The sequence below is a fragment of the Chiloscyllium plagiosum genome, chromosome 4 (assembly GCF_004010195.1).
Source record: "Chiloscyllium plagiosum isolate BGI_BamShark_2017 chromosome 4, ASM401019v2, whole genome shotgun sequence".
Classification (NCBI taxonomy): Eukaryota; Metazoa; Chordata; class Chondrichthyes; order Orectolobiformes; family Hemiscylliidae; genus Chiloscyllium; species Chiloscyllium plagiosum.
This window is the reverse complement of record NC_057713.1, coordinates 100,494,910-100,513,596: the sequence shown is the minus strand read 5'-3', so window position 1 is coordinate 100,513,596 and position 18,687 is coordinate 100,494,910.

Genomic DNA, 18,687 nt, shown 5'->3' with positions numbered 1-18,687 from the left:
GACCTCTCCGCCCCCACCCCACTCCGGCCTATCACCCTCACCTTGACCTCCTTCCACCTATCGCATTTCCAACACCCCTCCCCCAAGTCCCTCCTCCCTACCTTTTATCTTAGCCTGCTGGACACACTTTCCTCATTCCTGAAGAAGGGCTTATGCCCGAAACATCGATTCTCCTGTTCCTTGGATGCTGCCTGACCTGCTGCGCTTTTCCAGCAACACATTTTCAGCTCTGATCTCCAGCATCTGTAGTCCTCACTTTCTCTACTTAGACAGGAAAGGTCAGCTTAAAACAATGGAGATGAAGGCTGAAGGTAGAGATAGTGTTGTGAATACCCCACTATCAGAAGAGGTATCTGGGGCATATGAGAAGGTGAAGAAAATCATCTTCAGTACATATAAGCTTCTGCCAGAAGCCTACAGCCAGTGTTTCAGGAATCTAAGGAGGGACCTTGGTCAAACCTACATTTGAGTTTGAAAGGATCAAATAAAATAATTTTGATAGGTGGATAAGGGCATTAAAAATAGGTTTGCTCTATGATGCTCTTAGACAATTATTGTGGAGGAGTTCAAAAGTTTACTTCCTAAAGTAGTGAGAACTCATGTTTCATGTAGAGGGTGATGGAGGTTGGTACAGTTATAACATTTAAAGGCACCTGGGAGGGGACATGAATAGGAAGGGTTTAGAGGGATATGGGCCAAGTGCTGGCAAATGAGACTCAATCAGGTTAGGATAGCTGGTCAGCTGCCCCACTCACTGAATTGCTGAAGAAAGGCAAGAAGTTTCAGTGGAAAGCAGGTTATCAGAAGGCATTTGACAGCCTGAAATCTGTATTAACCACATCTAATTACACAAAAGCCATTCAAGGTGACTCAGTGCGAGTGTTGGTGCTGTGCTCTTACAGGTAGACGACAAGAAAATAGAAAGACCTATTGGGTATTTCTCCAGGAAATTGAACATTCATCAGCAGAAATATTTGACATTTGAGAAGAAGATTTTGAGCTTGGTGTTGGTGTTACAATGTTCACGTTACCAGTAATGTATCTGAGACCATCATATACACATTATAATCCATTGAAATTTGTGGAGAAATTTAAGGACAAAAAATCCAGGCTGTTTAGAAGGAGCTTGTTATGATAGCCTTCAATTTGAAAATTGTGCATGTGGCAGGATGAGAAAATAAGATTTCCATTGCCTTATCGAGACTTGAATGAGAAACCGAGAAGTTTGTTGGCAGGAGTTAATCTGTTATTGAATTTTTTCAGTTCACTCTTAATCTTGGCAGCTTTCTGTTGGAGAGACTTCCTGATTTCTATTACTCTGTGCCAAGATGTCCATTCTGACAGCCTGGCTCTAATTTTAAGATTGTCCTTTCATTTTGCAATGCTCCCATCAGGGTAAATAGTTTCTGTTTACTGATCAGGCACCCTATCATACTTATAGTAAAGCTGTTTCTGTAAAAGCAAATTGTCATGATTTTATGTTCAATGCATATTGAACTATTAGAGTTTGTATTCTTGTAACTGTTTTAAAACAACTGAATACTTTGCTCGGCTGTTTCAGAAAGAATTGAAAAGTTAACCATGTCGATGTGGGACTGGAGTCACATAGGCCAAGTTTACTTCCTTCAAGAATTAGTGAACCAGAGGTACTAACAATTCTGGGAAAACACAGTATAGGAATCTATATTTGGAAATGGAGCAAGTTGGTTAACATATTTCAGAAAGGGCCTTAGTCAATTTAGAGCAGGAATTTCTACCGAAAACACTAACCTACTTCTCTCTTCTCAGGCACAGGCAACACTGTAATATTGTTGTTTGTATGCTTTTATTGCAGATGTCCAATATTTGCAGGGTTTTTTTTTGTTTACAAAGGCTGACCTCTCTAGTATCAAAAGATGGGTTTCAGGATGCCCACTTAGGACTGTTGGAATCTAGCCTGACTGCTTATGGCTATACATGCAGTGCAAATTTAGTAACAGTCGTCATGCTAAATAAGAAAAGACAATATAATGAGCTAAGAGATCACAGCTACACCTTGTGGTGAATATATTGGAGACAACCACTGGAAAATATCCAGCAATTCTGGCTGATGTTACAATCATAGATCACATCAATGGACCCTCTTACCATATGTAAACTCTAACATTATTGCATTTATTTCTCTTATTGTGTGAATTGTGACTCAGTGGGTGCTTCTGAATAATGACAGTTCATGTCTGCTCCAGAGATGTGACACACAGTCTAGGGTGACCTTGCAATATTGTCATGATGCTGTCACTTTAACAAGGTTATTTTGTCCTTGTGTGTTTTCAAGAGAGATCGTAAAGACAGAGGTGACTAAGATTAACAATGGCAGGAGAGTAGCCAGTTCTCTCAGTTCAGGTTTATGTTTTCTAGTTTGGTTTAGCTGTAGCAATCAGAAGATGCTGGAGTCCGGAAATGTTCTGATTGGCTTTTCCCTCTGAAAACTCTTTCTAAGTTGTTCCCTCCTGCCTGTAAAATCTTTGTTTAAATTTACCTTTTGCCAAGGGGTGCGTTTATGGGATGTGTTAAGGATTGGAACAGCTTCTTAGTTAAGTTGCTGTATTGGGACAGTTAAGTTTTCCAATTGTTGTTATTCTAAATTCCATTTTCTTTTGTTCATGTTTCAATTATAGTGTTTAAATAAATCCTGTTTTGCTTAAAGCCTAGTGGTTTGACCAGCTGCATCACACATGGGATATCAAAGTTTATGCCTCCCTTTAAAATAAGAAAATGTTAGGCTGCCTTCTTAGAATATTTTGAGGGGGCCTGGCCTGATCCCTAACAATGTATTATCAATAAAATGGAGTAATGTCAGACCTCTGGTCTTTTGGATGAGACACGCAGTACAGTAATGAAGGATAATATTGAATTTACAAAACAAGCATATGATTTAGCCAAAACAGTAGCAAGTCTGATGGATTGGTAGAGCTTTAAAAATTAGCAAAGGATAGCTCAAAGAGGAGGAAAGTAGAATATGAATGTAATTAGCAACTTTTAAAAACGTATTCAAAGAGTATCTACAAGTGTATAAAAATGAAGAGATTAGCAAAAGCAAATTGGGTTGTTTAGAGCAAAGAGAGATTATAAAATGGGGAAGAAGGAAATGGTGTTGACTTTCAATAAATTTTTTTGTCTTTCTTTCAGAAAAGAAAACTCTTCACGTAAAAGTGAAACTATTGGCAAGTTAACTTGACATCAGTAGTAGGGAAAGTGCTGGAGTCTGATATTAGGTGCAAGTCAAGGGCCCCTTGATAATCATATAATTAGGCAGAGCCCATGCTGTTTTGTGGAAAATAAATCATATTTACAAATATATTTTTAATAATGCAACTGACTAGGAGATAAAGGGTAACCAATAGTTGTAGTCAGTTTGGATTTTCAGAACAAATTTGATTGGGTTCCCAAGTAAGGTTGTTACACAAAATTAGGGCTTGTTGACCTGGGGGTGATATAGAATCATGGAGACATACAGCATGGAAACAGACCCTTTGGTCCAACAGATCCATGCTGACCATAATCCTAAATTAAGCCAGTCACACCTGCCTGCTCCTGACCCATATCCCTGCAAAACCTTTCCTGTTCATGTACTTCTACAAATGATTTTTAAATATTGTAATTGTACCTGAGTCCACCACTTCCTCTGGATTGTCCTGTACAACCTCAAAATGACTTCCCAACTCCTATACTCAAAGGACTGAGCAATGAAGGCAAACGTGCCAAACGCCTCTTTAATTACCCTGTCTATATGTGACACAAATTTCGAAGAAGCACCTGAACTCTTATGTCCCTCTGTTCCACAACACTACCCAAGGCCCTACCATTAATTATACAAACCCTACCCTTGTTTTACCAAAATGCAATGCCTCACATTTATCCAGACTGAACTTCATTTGCCATTTTTCAGCCCACTGATCCTTTGTAATCTTAGAAAACCTTTTTCACTTCAGGGAGGAAGAAAGCTGAAAGGGAGCAAAATTTTTGAAACCCAGCCAACAATTTCTAAGTCACACCAGTTGAGGGAAAACTCAGTAGAGGACTCAACAGGGTAAATACAAGAAGCATGTTCAGAACCAGAGGGGACAGGGAGGACCGTTTAGGAAGGGGGGGAGGAGAAGTATCTTCATCCAGAGAATGGGTGAGTCTTGTCTGCCACAGAGAGTGGGTGTGGCCAAAACAGTGAATCTTTTCAAGAAGGAGTTAGATATAGCTCTCAAGGCTAAAGGGATCAAAGGTAATGAGGAGAAAATGGGATTGGGTACTGAGTTGGGTGATCAGTCATAATCATACCAAGGTATACAAAGTTATGAGCCAAGTGCTAAAAAATGAGATTAGAATTATTAACTGCTTGCTTTTGATAGGCGCAGACTCGAAGGGCCTTTTTTGCTGTGCTGTTAAACCTCTACTGAATTAAGGAGTACACTAGAAGAACCGAATGCCCTACTCCTACCCCTAATCCCTATGTTTTTAGATTTTTGACAAGAATCGTGTCAGATTCCCATGGAAATCTATGACAGAAATAAAAACCGTCAGCTCCAACTTGGTCTGCCATGTTAACATGGATTGAGAGTTGATAAACAGAAAACAGTAGAAATAAACAAGTCACTTTAGAATCAACAACTTGTAACTCGTGGAATGTCACAAAGGTCAGTACTTAGGCCTAAGTTATTTATAATCTGCACCAACAACTTTAGCAGAGCTTGGAGCAACCTGTCTAAATTTGCTGACATACAGCTTACTTTTACAGCTAGCTTTGTGTGGAGGACACAAAATGACTGCAATGAGATGCAAAGAGGTTAAGGTTGGATAAGAAAACAGTTTGAGAGTAATGTGGAGAAATGTGAAATTGTTCATTTTGCCAGGAAGAAATGAAAGCAGAACTTTCTTTAAGCAGTGAGAGATTGGTAAATATTTATACACGTAGGTACTGTGTCCATAAATCACAAAGTTGGTATTCAGTTATAGTAAGTAATTAGGTAAGTAAAAGGTATGTTGCACTTAATAGCAAGGGGATTGAAGTATAAGAATGGAGAATTCTTTTGTAATTATTTCTGTGACAGCTGAACTACTGGATACAGTTTTGACCTTACCTTAGACAAAATAGAGTGCGATAGAGCTGCAGGTAATAGATTCCTGCATGAGAGACAGAGATTTAGGACCTATGTTCTCTGGAGTTTTGGAGATGAGAGGTTAAAACAGGGTCTTTTACTCTATCAAGTCCATCTAAAATCTTCCATAGTATTACTTTGAAGAACAGGAATGTTATCCCTAATGCCCAGGATGAATGTTTACCCCACAAACAGCATTGTAAAAATACATATCATCTGGTCATTATCACATTGTTACTCGTACAGGCTTCCCCTGCACCAGTTGGCTGCTTTGTCTTTTATATTACAACAACGATTGTACTTCAACATTGCTTCATGCATTGCTGCTGAAGCACCTTTGGATGTTTTGAGGTCAAAGACACTATTCTTTTAGAAACCTATAAAATTCTGAAAGGGTAAAGTTCTTAGCGGGTTTGACAGTGTTGTTGCTGAGGGTCTGTTTTTCCCAGGCTGGAGAGACGGAACCAAGAGTTTATAGACTCAAGATTTCTTCTCATCTCATTTGGGACTGAGATAAGGAGAAATTCTCTACTCAGAGGGTTATGAATCTCAGGAATTCACTGCTTCAGAAAGCTGTAAATTCTCAACTATTGGACACATTAAAGAATAAGATCAACAGATTTTGGGGGACAATCTGGCTAATGGCGTATTGCAGGAAAGTGCTCTCGATGTAAAGCTTCAGCCATTAACTTACTAAATGGCAATGCTAGCTTGATAAGTAGGTGCACTTCTAATTTCGTATACTGAGGCCTTTTTTTACTCCCTTTGGAAAGAAGAAATTCCTCCTCATGTTTAAGGTATAGATTGGGAGGAATTTCTTCTTCTGAGAGTTGTGAATCTGGAATTGTTTCCCACAGACGGCTGTTGAGGCTAGATTATTAAGTCTATCAAGGCTGAGGTAGGCAGATCTTTAATCAGTAAAGGAATCAAAGGTTATGGGGAAAACACAGGACAATGGAGTTTAGGATTATCAGATCAGCCATGGTCATGTAGAACGGTGAACAGACTTGATGAGCTGAATGGTCTGCTTCTATGCTTTATGGTCATAAGTGAAATAACTATTTCACTATTTAGTAGAAGAGGAGTTCTCCCTAGTGTTCTGTTAATACTTGCATAGGCTTGAGAGGTGCTTTAGAAATGCAGGCATTTGTTAAACTGCAGGTGCAAGTCTCGCACCAACAGTTCAGTGCTAAACCCATCATACTACAATTCACCTGCCAGTACAAATATCTCGAAAGTACATTTCTAATAGTATCTGAAGATAGGAAAGATGTCTTCAGGTTGAGACCTATTTTCAAACATATGAATATGATCAACCTAACAAGTGCAAGACTTCTCAATTCTTGTCTTAGAATGCCTTGTCTCCCCGGGGTACGTTTCTGGAAATCTTGAGCTTGCTCTGTTAGATGGGTGCACTGGAAACCATACTTACAGCATTATTTTTATTTATCTTTTGTTTATCTTATACTTTATTTATCTCACCATTTTTCTGTTTCTCCTAGAATTGGGCATGCCCTCTTCACTCATGCGATGAATGAAGTTCTAAAGGATAGTGGGAAAGTAGACTGTCCTTGTTCTTCAAGGTTTCTTTTGGTGTAATTTGCACCTTTTCCTTTCCTTAACATGCAGGTACAGCAAAGATTTTGTGCAAAATAATCCTAAGGTTCCTAGCTTAACTCTGACATTTTGTACCATTGTATGCTCATAGTAGCTTCCAAGAACACTGATTCCCTGCTTTGTTGCTTCGTGACTTTTGGACTCAAGTGTCCTATTTGTGCTTTATGGCTAAGAAACCTCATTACGCTTCCTGTTGCTTATTACCTCCTTGGTGCTGTTTCATCAAATAAGTTTATCTCCTGCTCTAATATGTTGCTGTTTCTGGAAGAGGAAATTACTTATGCCTGTTCAAGACACACGAATTATCAGCAAATGCTGCCAGTAAGTGAGCCAACTGTCTAAGCCTTGAATCCCAGTGCATCACCTGCTACATTACAACCAACTAACTGCAGAAAATTCACCGGCTCTTTCAGTAGATTGACTCATTGATTTCTTTGTAAATATGCCTTTCTTACCTCTGGTCCAAAGGTTGTCTTGTATGGTAAACCCAATTTACAAGAAGTTTCATAGAGTCAACAAAAAACTCAAGAAGGCTTAAGATAGAGTCAGTAGTGTTCCTGCCAGAGGGGGAGGACGGAGCCGACAGGGCAGGTCCAGATGGAAGGTTTTGGCAGGAGAGTGGAAGTGAAAGTCTGGACATATTAACCTAAGGTACAGATGTCTGTGAAACGGAAAACTTTCTGTCAACTGGGAACCTCTATTAGATCTTTCAACAGCAAAACAAAGGAGAAAATAATTTTACAATGAATAATTATTAAATTATGTAAGGATCAAATAAGTACAAGTTACCAAAGATCGTTCCTCATACAATATTTTACATTTTTACAGCATCCCATTTTCTTTTGGCATTTCCCATTTTAATTGGGATAGGAAGAATGCTGATTCACCTTTCTCCCTCTCCTGCTGAACATTTCTGGGAAAACCAAGGAAGATTGTAATGTGAAATGAAATCAGTCATTCACATGTTGAATATCTCACATCTGGTTTGCCACACTGCTATGGCATCTATGCCGGAAGCGCACAGTGATGAAGACCGGACCTCCCAGTGTACGATGAAGGCCCCCCAACTCTCTTATCAGCATTGCTTTCCAGCACTCATTGAGCAGGATGCGTGTGTGTGTCCCACAGTTGAATATCCAACATAACTGTTGAATATGATATTCAGAGCAGCAAGAATGCATGTGTCAAGTTAGATGTAGCGAACAGATTTCCTCTGCCCAATATACATGTGTGTGACATGCAGACGAAGAAAGTATCAGTCTAGCTAGGAGCACCTTGAATTGGATGAGAATCAGACATCTAGGAAACAGACCCTTTGGTCTAAACAGTCCATGCTGACCATAATCCCAAACTAAACTACAGTAGTTCCACCTACCTGTGTTTGGCCCATATCCCTCCAAAGGTTTCCTATTCATGTACTTATCTATATGTCTTTTAAATGTACCTGTATGTGCATCTGTCACTTCCTCTGGAAGTTCATTTCCCCACACTCAGGAAAAGACACCTGACATTCACCTTACCTATACCCCTTGTGATAATGTTTGGTTATGACTGTTTAATTATTATTATTATTATTATTGTTTGGTGATCCTTCATTAAATGCAATCACGTAACATTCGAGGTGCACTTCAGCATTGTTCTAGCCAGGGAAATGTCAAAGTGCCACATATATCAGTAAACTGTGGCAGACTAATCTAATTTCTAACAGTAGCTATTTTCATGCCACTTGTTTATGGTCTGAAACATACTTTGGGACATAGATTTATCTCATTCTATTAAGTCTCTGCTTTTCAAACCTCCAGCACTTCACCAAAATGTTTCTGCTTGGAGGCAAAAGCGACTTATGACAAAGAAGACCAGATGGTGCCTTTGCTACAAACTCAGGCACAGGGGACAGCCCTAAGTAATGAAATAGGGCTGGGATCAGGTGGGAGATTTTATACAGGGAAAATAAAAAATATCCATTTATGTAGCTTTCATGACCATAGGACATCCCTAACAACTGCACAGTCAATTTTGTACTTTTTGAAATGTAGTCACTGCTGTAGTATAGAAACCCCCAATTGGATAAGGAGCAGAAAATCTGTTTTAGTGATTGTTGGGAGCTCAATATTGACCTGGTGACCAAAGTGAATTCTCCTGCTCTTCATTGAAACAGTACCATGTAATCTTTTACACCCACCTGAGATGGCAGATGAGACCTCAGTGCATGATCGTATCCAAAAGATAATGCCTCGGAAAGTGCAGCCTTTCACTATTGTACCACAGTTCAAAGAAAGGAGAAAACCCTTTTGAAGAAAACTGGCCAATTAAAGTCAAATCAGGTACAGTATGATACGAAAAGCGAAATGCTGGGCTATGAGAAAAATAGCACAAAGATAGAAAGGGAAAATAAGTTTTAAAATTGGCATTTTAAACATCCCTAACAACAATTTACTATATACAGGAATGAGATTGAACAGCTTAAATTGTTCACTTTCCAGGGCAGGAAGTTTTGACTGGCACTGCATTAAGAATAATCACATTGATAAAAGGAACTCATGTATTAATTATCACCCCTGACTTTATGTGGCAAATTTAATCGGCAATTAATGTGTATATGTAACAGTCCCTTAAAACCAGCAGAGTGGCTGACGGCAGGAGGAGCGAATTAAACTGTGTATAGAAGTAAATCAATATTAACAGGTTCTGAAGATTTGCAGCTCACACTATTGCTCTTTATTAAAACAATCTGCAACATCCATGGATAATGATATGCATTGTTTACACTTTTCTTACTTTTCCATCAAAGTAAGACATGTAGTCTTCCAAATCCAAAGATGTGCAGGTCAGGTGAATTGGCCATGCTAAATTGTCCACAGTGTTAGGTGCATTCGTCAGGGGTAAGTATAGGGCAGGGGAATGGGTCTGGGTGGGTTACCTTCGGAGGGTCTGTGTGGACTTCTTGGGTCAAAAAGCTTGTTTCTATACTGTAGGGAATCTAATCTAATCTAATTAGGTGTGTCTGAATCGTTGTATATTATCTCTACCACTAGGATCTGGTATTGACCGGTCAGTTTATAATTGGCTGCTTTCTTCCTCCCACTCATCGCCATTTGTCTGAAACAACCTTCTCCAGCTGAGATTTTCTTTGTTGAAATGCAATTGGTACCAACTGTTTCTAATCACATGCAACATGTAGAGGTTATTAAAGAACCAGGGTCACAACAAAGAAAAATAAATCCTGTTACAAATCAAAACTACTTGTTGCTGCTTGTAAAATAAGAAGCACGTTACCTTGTTTGTGAAAGCAAAATGGCCCGACAGCTAAAGCAGAGGAATGGAGATCAACTAGACCTTGATAAAGTATATTCTTTACTTGGTTCTCAGGACTCCTACATGTGAAGGAAAACTAGCTGGAAGCACTTGGATTGACACTCATTACTACACAGAATGACAGAGAGCTAACTCATAATGCTCCAGCCTGTACCTCAACACATACAAACCGAAATGGCACCAAAGCGAAAGGAAACCTACTATTTCAGACTGCCTTTCAAAACCTCAGCCAACCAGCCAATGCTTATCTTTAGATAAGGCTGTGGGATATTTTAGATTCAACTGAGAAGAGAGCTGGATCCTCAGTTTAACATTTCAACTGACTGGGCTCCCTCAGTCACGACACTGGAGTTGCAGCTTGTGTACACTTTATGTTATATCATTAAGGTCCAACCAAATGTTAAATTCCATAAAGAAAAGGTTGTTTCAGAGAAATTAACAGCTGAGAAGAATGAGAAATGTGACTACTTTGCCTTGAAGTTACTGCAATAGATCTGGGGAATCTTCCAACTGTGGAATTGCTATTAAGCAGAAGATAGATAGTTAACACGACTGAGATTTGGTTGGCTGAATTGGTGTTGCTATAGTGACAGTTTATTTCCGTTATGATGCAGTTTTACACCTTTTCGTTTCTTCAACAATTTCATCTGGGACTCAGTTACAAGACTGTAGGCTAATTGCTTTTAGATAATGCTAATGATCACTAAGGAGGACTCAAACAATTTATAAGTTTTTTTCCAAACCTTATACCAGATTATAAACTTTAACTTATTCAGAGGTAATCATTTCTTTCTACAGAATACATGCTCTCTAATGAAATATTGAAAAATAAAATTGCAACACAGTTTCATTTGGATTCCTTCAGTACACAGAACAGTCTAGACAGCTTACACACATACTCCAATCTCATGAGGTAGTAACAGGTATCCCAACCTCACATCAAGAGCAACTTGGTAACATTATTCTGATTTTAAAGGTCATATCTGCTAGACTGAGGCTCCAGGGAAAACCTATTTAATCTCATCCACATAAGTGTCCCTGCCACAGACACATCTGTCCAAGGAGACAAAGTCCCACTATCACACTGAGTGTACCCTCCATTTTAACACATGATACTACTATGCTGTCTAATAAGACAGCTTCAAAACAGATCTAGCAGCTCAAATCTAGATATCCAGAGGTACTGACAGTATCAGCAGTAGCAGAATTGTATTCAAGCACAATTTGTAACCCCATAACATGCCTCCCTCTCTACCATTGTCATCAAGCCAAGGGATCAGTTCTGGTTCAATGTGGAGTTTAGAAGAGCAAATCAGGAGTAGCAACTAGAATAGCTAAAAATGGGATGTACTACATGCATTCTAAGCAATGGAAGCAGCAGGCTACAGAGAAAATCACTGAAAACACCCTGCTTAAATTGAGGAAGAAGGGGTAGATTTTGGGGTCTGATTGCAGATGTGGAAATATTCTTATTTCAAGGTGGGGATGGGGGGGGGGGGGGTGTGGGGGGAGGTTGGTGGAATCAATCTTCCTTATCCTGGAGGAGACATCACTGCTGAACAATGACGATATATACAAAATGGTGAAATTCATCCGCACTGACCACTCCTGAATGGCAATGCTGAGCTTGGGAGCTTCGACCAACAGAAAAACAATTTCTGTTCTCCTGCTCTGATATACCTCACTCCCCTGATCTGACCCTGCTCCCACTTGTCTCTGATCTCCCCCATACACTTCCCAAATCAATGTCGGACCCCTTACTCCACACCTACTGTATTGCCTGACCCTCTCTGTACTCCCTCTCCTGCTGTGCTTAGATCCCTTTCTCTTCATCCCCAGCTCCAACCGTGCCTTTAACTGAAGTGGCTGATTAGATTTAATGCTGTCATCAGAATTTGCCAAATTGATGCCTTCAGGACGACAGTGGGATTTTAACAGAAACACCCAACCTCTCTGGTTTACACTGTCAGGGGAGGGGATAGGGAATTAAAAGGGAGAGGGAGAATTTCTTCACAGCTTACAGGTGTTTTCATTCTTGCTGGATATAGTCTGAAATCCATCATAAGTTTGGGGAAAACTTACTTCAGGGCAGTACATGGTATCAAAATCATTCTTTTGAAGATTTACACATTTTAACTCAGTAATTGCACAACAGAGACATGAGAGATATTTTTATAAGCAAAGTTTTTTTCTGCGATTTTGTTTATAGTGCCAGGTTTTCACTTGTACTAACATTGCTGTCACATTCAGTATCAAGTAATGAATATGTAAAACCCCTGCCGTGTGTTCAGAATACATTTCAGGAACTGTTGCTCAGTGATAGATTACTAAAAGAACATTCCAACTCTCAGCACCTTGCTGACAGCTCTGTGCCACTGCTTCCCAACTCTATGCCTTCTGAACACAATGCCTTGCCTTATTCATTGGCGCATATCTCTTCCTCTTTATTCAAATTTTCCTAAGATATAGGCAGAGAACATTCAATCCTTTTGAGCTGTCTGCTCCATCATTCAATGTAATTATGACTAATCTTCATATAATCTTCTATACTCAGAGATAAGGCATGCACAGCTCTGTAACATAAAGAATCCCAAGCCCTCTAAGTGAAAAAATTTCTCCTCATCTCAGTCTTAAATGGAATCTTAACAATAGAGGACCATTGAGCCCATCAACCCTCCAAACAGCATCCCACTTAGACCCCCATAATCACACATAAGGTTTTTACAATGGCTAACCCCCTTATCCCTGGATGAAACAAGGCATTTTTTACCACGGTCAATTCACCTAGTCTGCACATCTTTAGACTGTAGGAGGAAACCGGAGCACCTGGAGAAAGCCCACACTGACACGGGAAGCAAGTGCAAACACCACACAGACAGTCACCCGAGGCGGGAATTGAACTCAGATCCCAGCACTGTGATGCAGCAGTGGTAACCACTGAGCTACCTTTTTGTTTTGGTGCTATTCTCTGTGGAAAGATTACCAAAGAGCATTTGGTAGTTGTAGCTGATGGGGGTTATAGAGTCATAGTGCATGGAAACAGACCCTTTGGTCCAACTCATCTATGCTGTTCACTTGTTTGCATTTGTCTGATATCCCCCTAAACCTTTCTATTTATGTACCTATCCAAATATCTTTCAAATGTTGTATCTGCACCCGCATCTACCACTTTCTGTGACAGTTGATTCCGCATATGAACCATCTTCTGAGTGAAAAAGTTGCCCCTCAGATCCCTTTTAAATCTTTCTCCTCTCACCTTAAAAACATGCCCCATAGTTTTGAACTCCCCCACTTGAGGGTTTGCTATTCACCTTATCCATGCCCCTTATGATGTTATAAACTTCTATAAGGTTACCCCTTAACCTCCTATGCTCCGGTGAAAAAAATTCCCAGCCTCTCCCTAAAGCTCAAACCCTCCAGTCCCAGCATCATCCTAGTAAATCTTTTCTGAACCCTCCTCAATTTAATAATATCCTTCCTATTGCAGGACAACTAGAACTATACACAGTACTTCAAAAGTGGTCTGGCCAATGTACAAGACAACGTGGTGTGCCAACTCTTATACTTAATGATTTGAGCAATGAAGGCAAGTGTGCTAAATGCCTTCTTAACCACACTATCTACCTGTGATGAAACGTTCAAAGAACTATGTATCTGAACCACTAGGTCTCTTTGTTTAACAACGCAACCTAGGGCCCGACCATTAACTATATAAGTCCTGCCCTTGTTTATTTCACCAAAATGCAATACCTCGCATTTATCCAAATTAAACTTCATCTGCCACTCCTCAGCCCACTGGCCCAATTAATCAAGATCCCTTTGTAATCTTTGATAACCTTCCTCATATATTTACCACTGCAGATTGGATTACGAGCACCATTGTGCAATGGGCTTCTCAATGCATTTCTATTTTGATGGACAAGGAGGTACAATAGCAGGCTAAATTGGAAAGCAGTTTAACCAAAGCAGATAAACCAGGCTAACCGTAGATAACCACAACAGTAGTTCATTTGGGGTAGCACTCTGCCCAACTTATGTTCCATTTCAGAGATTTGATCAAAGAGGTCAGCTGATACTTCTAGTGCCATACTGAAGGAGTGCTACGCTGTTGAAAGTGTCGTCTTTCAGATGAGATATTTCAACAAAGCCTTGCCCACCTGGTGAGCATCAAAGATTGACTGCTCAGACTTGACCACTAGCAGTGTGCATTGGTGCACACACCCAGTGGCTAAGAATCTGTCCATGTTGAGGCAAAAATTCTAAAAAGCTCTGAGACTACCTCTGAGATCTCTGCAGTCTTCAATATGTAAACACTTGTGCAGCCCTCACTTCCTTCACTCCACCTTTGGTGGCTATCTAGAGTGCTAAGTTCAGAAGTTTCCTCCTGAAACAACTCTGTATTTCTTTTCTCAATCTAAACATTCCCTAAGGTATTTGACAAAGCTTTTGACCTGCACTAATGTTTCCTCTTCTAGGAGGAGGGTGGGGGGGGGTTCAATTATCTTTTGTCTGATTATGTTTCTGTGATGGCATTGGGATGTTGTAATGCCTTGCCAGATGCTATATAAATGTACTTTATTGTTGACAGACTTAATTTAATACATCTTCATAGTCCCATACAATTGGTGATACACTGACATAGGACTGGGACACAAAATGATGACATTGATTTGTTGCAATTGCAGACAATCATGTGAAAACCCTAGGAGGCCATTATGCCCATCTATTCTGTTCTGATTTGCAAAATATTTTCTTCTATTCTCTCCAAACTGATGCTCAGTATATTTCCCATTGCTACAAGCTTCAGTTCGAAGACATTTATAATGAATTTCAACCGTGATCAAGAACATAAACTCATGTTAGAAAAGGATTAGATGGAGAAAAAGCAGAACATGGTGGCTCAGTGGTTAGCACTGCTGCCTCACAGCACCAAGGTCCCAGGTTCAATTCAGCCTTTGCACATTCTCCCTGTGTCTGCGTGGGTTTCCTCCAGGTGCTCTGGTTTCCTCCCACAGTCCAAAGATGTGCAGGTCAGGTGAATTGGCCGTGCTAAATTGCCCATAGTGTTAGGTGCATTAGTCAGTGGGAAATGGGACTGGGTGGGTTACTCTTCGGAGGGTCGGTGTGGACTGGTTTGGCCGAAGGGCCTGTTTCCACACTAAAAAAAAACATTTTGGAGATAGCTTATCCAGCAGGTTCATGTCAGGAAGGATCTTGTGGGAGAGAGTTGCTGTAACAGGTGGAATTGGCTTTGATGTAGAAGCTAACAGTGCTGAATTCTTACCTCAGGATACATCATTCAAGATTAATTAAGATGGTCAAGCCTGTGACCAGTTTAATAGCACCACTGACCATCCTCAGTAATCTTTCTTTCGAAGATTAAGGGATGAGCTGATTGGGGATTTTAAGATGATTGAAGGATTTGGTGGTGTAGGTGGAGAAAACCTGTAAGGCACACAACCTTAAAATTAAAGCCAGGCTTATCAGGGATGAGGTCAGGAAGCATTTCTTCACATACAGAGCTGTGAAAGTACTTGAACTCTCTCCCCCAAAAAGCTTCTGAGGCTTGGAGTCCATTGAAAATTTTAACATTTTAAAACCCAGAGCTTGACAGATTTTTGTTGGCTAAGGTGATGAAACCAAGGTGGATAGATGGAGTTAGGTAATAAATCAACCAAGATCTAATTCAATGGCAGACTAGCCTCATAAGGATGAATGGCTTCCTCCTTATAATTCAGTTTACAAGTGTGAAGCAATATTTTACAAGAGCGAAAAGCAAAGTGTCAAAGTCAGCTCATTCAAAAATCATGGGATCTCCATATACTGCACCAACAATGCCAAACCTGTCACAATTGTTAACTAGTACAATGTATGAGATTCCAGAACAGAAAGAGAAGAATATATGGTTGATGGTGTGGATTCAGCATCTGATAAAGTTCAAATTTCAGACCATAAATTGATCATATCAGAAATGTTTGCTTCTACACTCTGGATGAGCTTCTCCAGCAAATTCAGCAGACTATTTCTGATGACCAAGTGAACATTGAAGTTCTACAGCACTATCCCTCCCTCCCGTTAAGTTCTTATGATGATACTTCATTCGGCTATCAGGTTATCAAAGGAACCATTGGAAACATTTTCCCGGAGGTAGCCATTGCTCCAGGTGAAAGAAATTCCTGAACAAAGAGACCTTGGAGCGCAGGTTCATAGCTCCTTGAAAGTAGAGTAGCAGGTAGATAGGATAGTGAAGAAGGCGTTTGGTATGCTTTCCTTTATTGATCAGAGTATTGAGTACATGAGTTGAGAGGTCATGGTGCAGCTGTACAGGACATTGGTTAGGCCACTATTGGAATATTGCTTGCAATTCTGGTCTCCATCCTATTGGAAAGATGTTGTGAAACCTGAAAGGGTTCAGAAAAGATTTACAAGGATGTTGCCAGGTTTGGAAGATTTGAGCTATAGGGAGAGGCTGAATAGGCTGGGGCTGTTTTCTCTGGAGCATCGGAGGCTATCAGGTGACCTTATAGAGGTTTATAAAATCATGAGGGGCATGGATAGGATAAATAGAGAAAGTCTCTTCCCTGGGGTGGGGGAGTCCAGAAATAGAGGGCATAGGTTTAGGGTGAGAGGGGAAAGATATAAAAGAGACCTAAGGGGCAACTTTTTTATGCAGAGGGTGGTATGTGGTGGGCATGGATGAGTACAATTGCAACATTTAAGAGGCATTTGGATGGGTATATGAATAGGAAGAGTTTGGAGGGATATGGGCCGGGTGCTGGCAGGTGGGACGAGATTGGGTTGGGATATCTGGTTGGCATGGACAGGTTGGACCGAAGGGTCTATTTCTGTGCTGTACATCTCTTTGACTATAACTGCTCAACGATTTTGTGAACAGTATCATGGGTTCATTCATACATAGCATATAAAAGATATATGGCACAGGAAGAAATGATTCTGCCTATTAACTCCTCATCACCATCACCTGAGAATACAACATTAGACTTTCCATAGTTACTGACCACACTAACATCACCCTCATCATCAGCTCTCTCAACAACTGAGATAAAAAAGGATGAGTTTGCGAAAATGATTATCAAAACTCTCAACCATTGTGGGGTCTTCCTCGACTCACATCAAGACTGTTGCAGACGTAGTTTCATCGATTTGTCAAGAAGTCCATTGTCAGTGTATCATGGGATTACCAGAATGGAAAAGGCAAATCAGATAGATTCTAGACTTTCTGGTAGAAAATTATCATTGCCTCTTAAGTGTGGTGCTCTGTTCAGTAATATTAAACTGGAGAAATGGGAGAGACAGAATGAAGAGAGAGTGAAGACTGCAGATGCTGGAGATCAGAGCTGAGAATGTGTTGCTGGAAAAGCGCAGCAGGTCAGGCAGCTCCTTTTGGATGCTGCATGACCTGCTGCGCTTTTCCAGCAACACATTTTCAGCTCTGATCTCCAGCATCTGCAGTCCTCACTTTCTCCTTGAAGATTTTAACCTACTCCGAATCCTCTTGCAAGGATGCCTTCCTTGAAAAAGCTCTCTTCCTCCCTCTACAAGGATTTCAGTGAGTCCCTCTCTCACTGCACACCCCAAGTCATCTCCTCTGTCCAGAAGCTACGCCTTCCTAACCCGCAATCTTCTTCCTGACCTCTCCGCCCCCACCCCCACCCCCACTCCAGCCTATCACCCTCACCTTGACCTCCTTCCACCTATCGCATTTCCAACACCCCTCCCCCAAGTCCCTCCTCCCTACCTTTTATCTTAGCCTGCTGGACACACTTTCCTCTTTCCTGAAGAAGGGCTCATGCCCGAAATGTCGATTCTCCTGTTCCTTGGATGCTGCCTGACCTGCTGCGCTTTTCCAGCTACACATTTTCAGCAGAGACAGAATGAAAACAAAGTTCAATCTCCAATAAATGCTTAGACAATGACTTTTGCTCACCATTGAGTCATAAAGTCAGAGAGGTATGTAGCACGGAAACACACCCTTCGGTGCAACTCATCCATGCCCACCAGATATCCTATATAAGTATAGTCCTATTTGCCACCATTTGGCTAATATCCCTCTGAACCCTTCCTAGTCATATACATAAAAGTTATAATTGTACCAGCCTTCGTCAATTCCTCTGGCAGCTCATTCTATATACACACCACTCTTTGTGTGAAAAGGTTGCCCCTTACCTTCCTTTTATATCTTTCCCCTCTCACCTTAAACCTATGCCTTCTCATTTTGGACTCCCCAGTCCCAAGGAAAAGTCTTTGCCAATTTACCCTATCCATGCCTCTCACAATTTTATAAACCTCTATAAGGTCACCCCTCAGCTTCTGATGCTGCAGAGAAAATTGCCCCAGCCTATTCAGCCTCTCCCTTTAGCCTTGCAAATCTTTTCTGAATCCTTTCAAGTTTTACAACATCCTTCCTATAGCAAGAAGACCAAAACTTCACGCAATACTCCAAAAGTGGCCGAATGTCATGTACAGCCACAACATGACTACCTAACTCTGATACTCAATGCACTGACCAATAAAGGCAAGCATACCAAATGCCTTCTTCACTATCCTAATTACCTGCGACTCCACTTCAAGTAACTATGAACCTGCACACCAAGGTCTCTTTGTT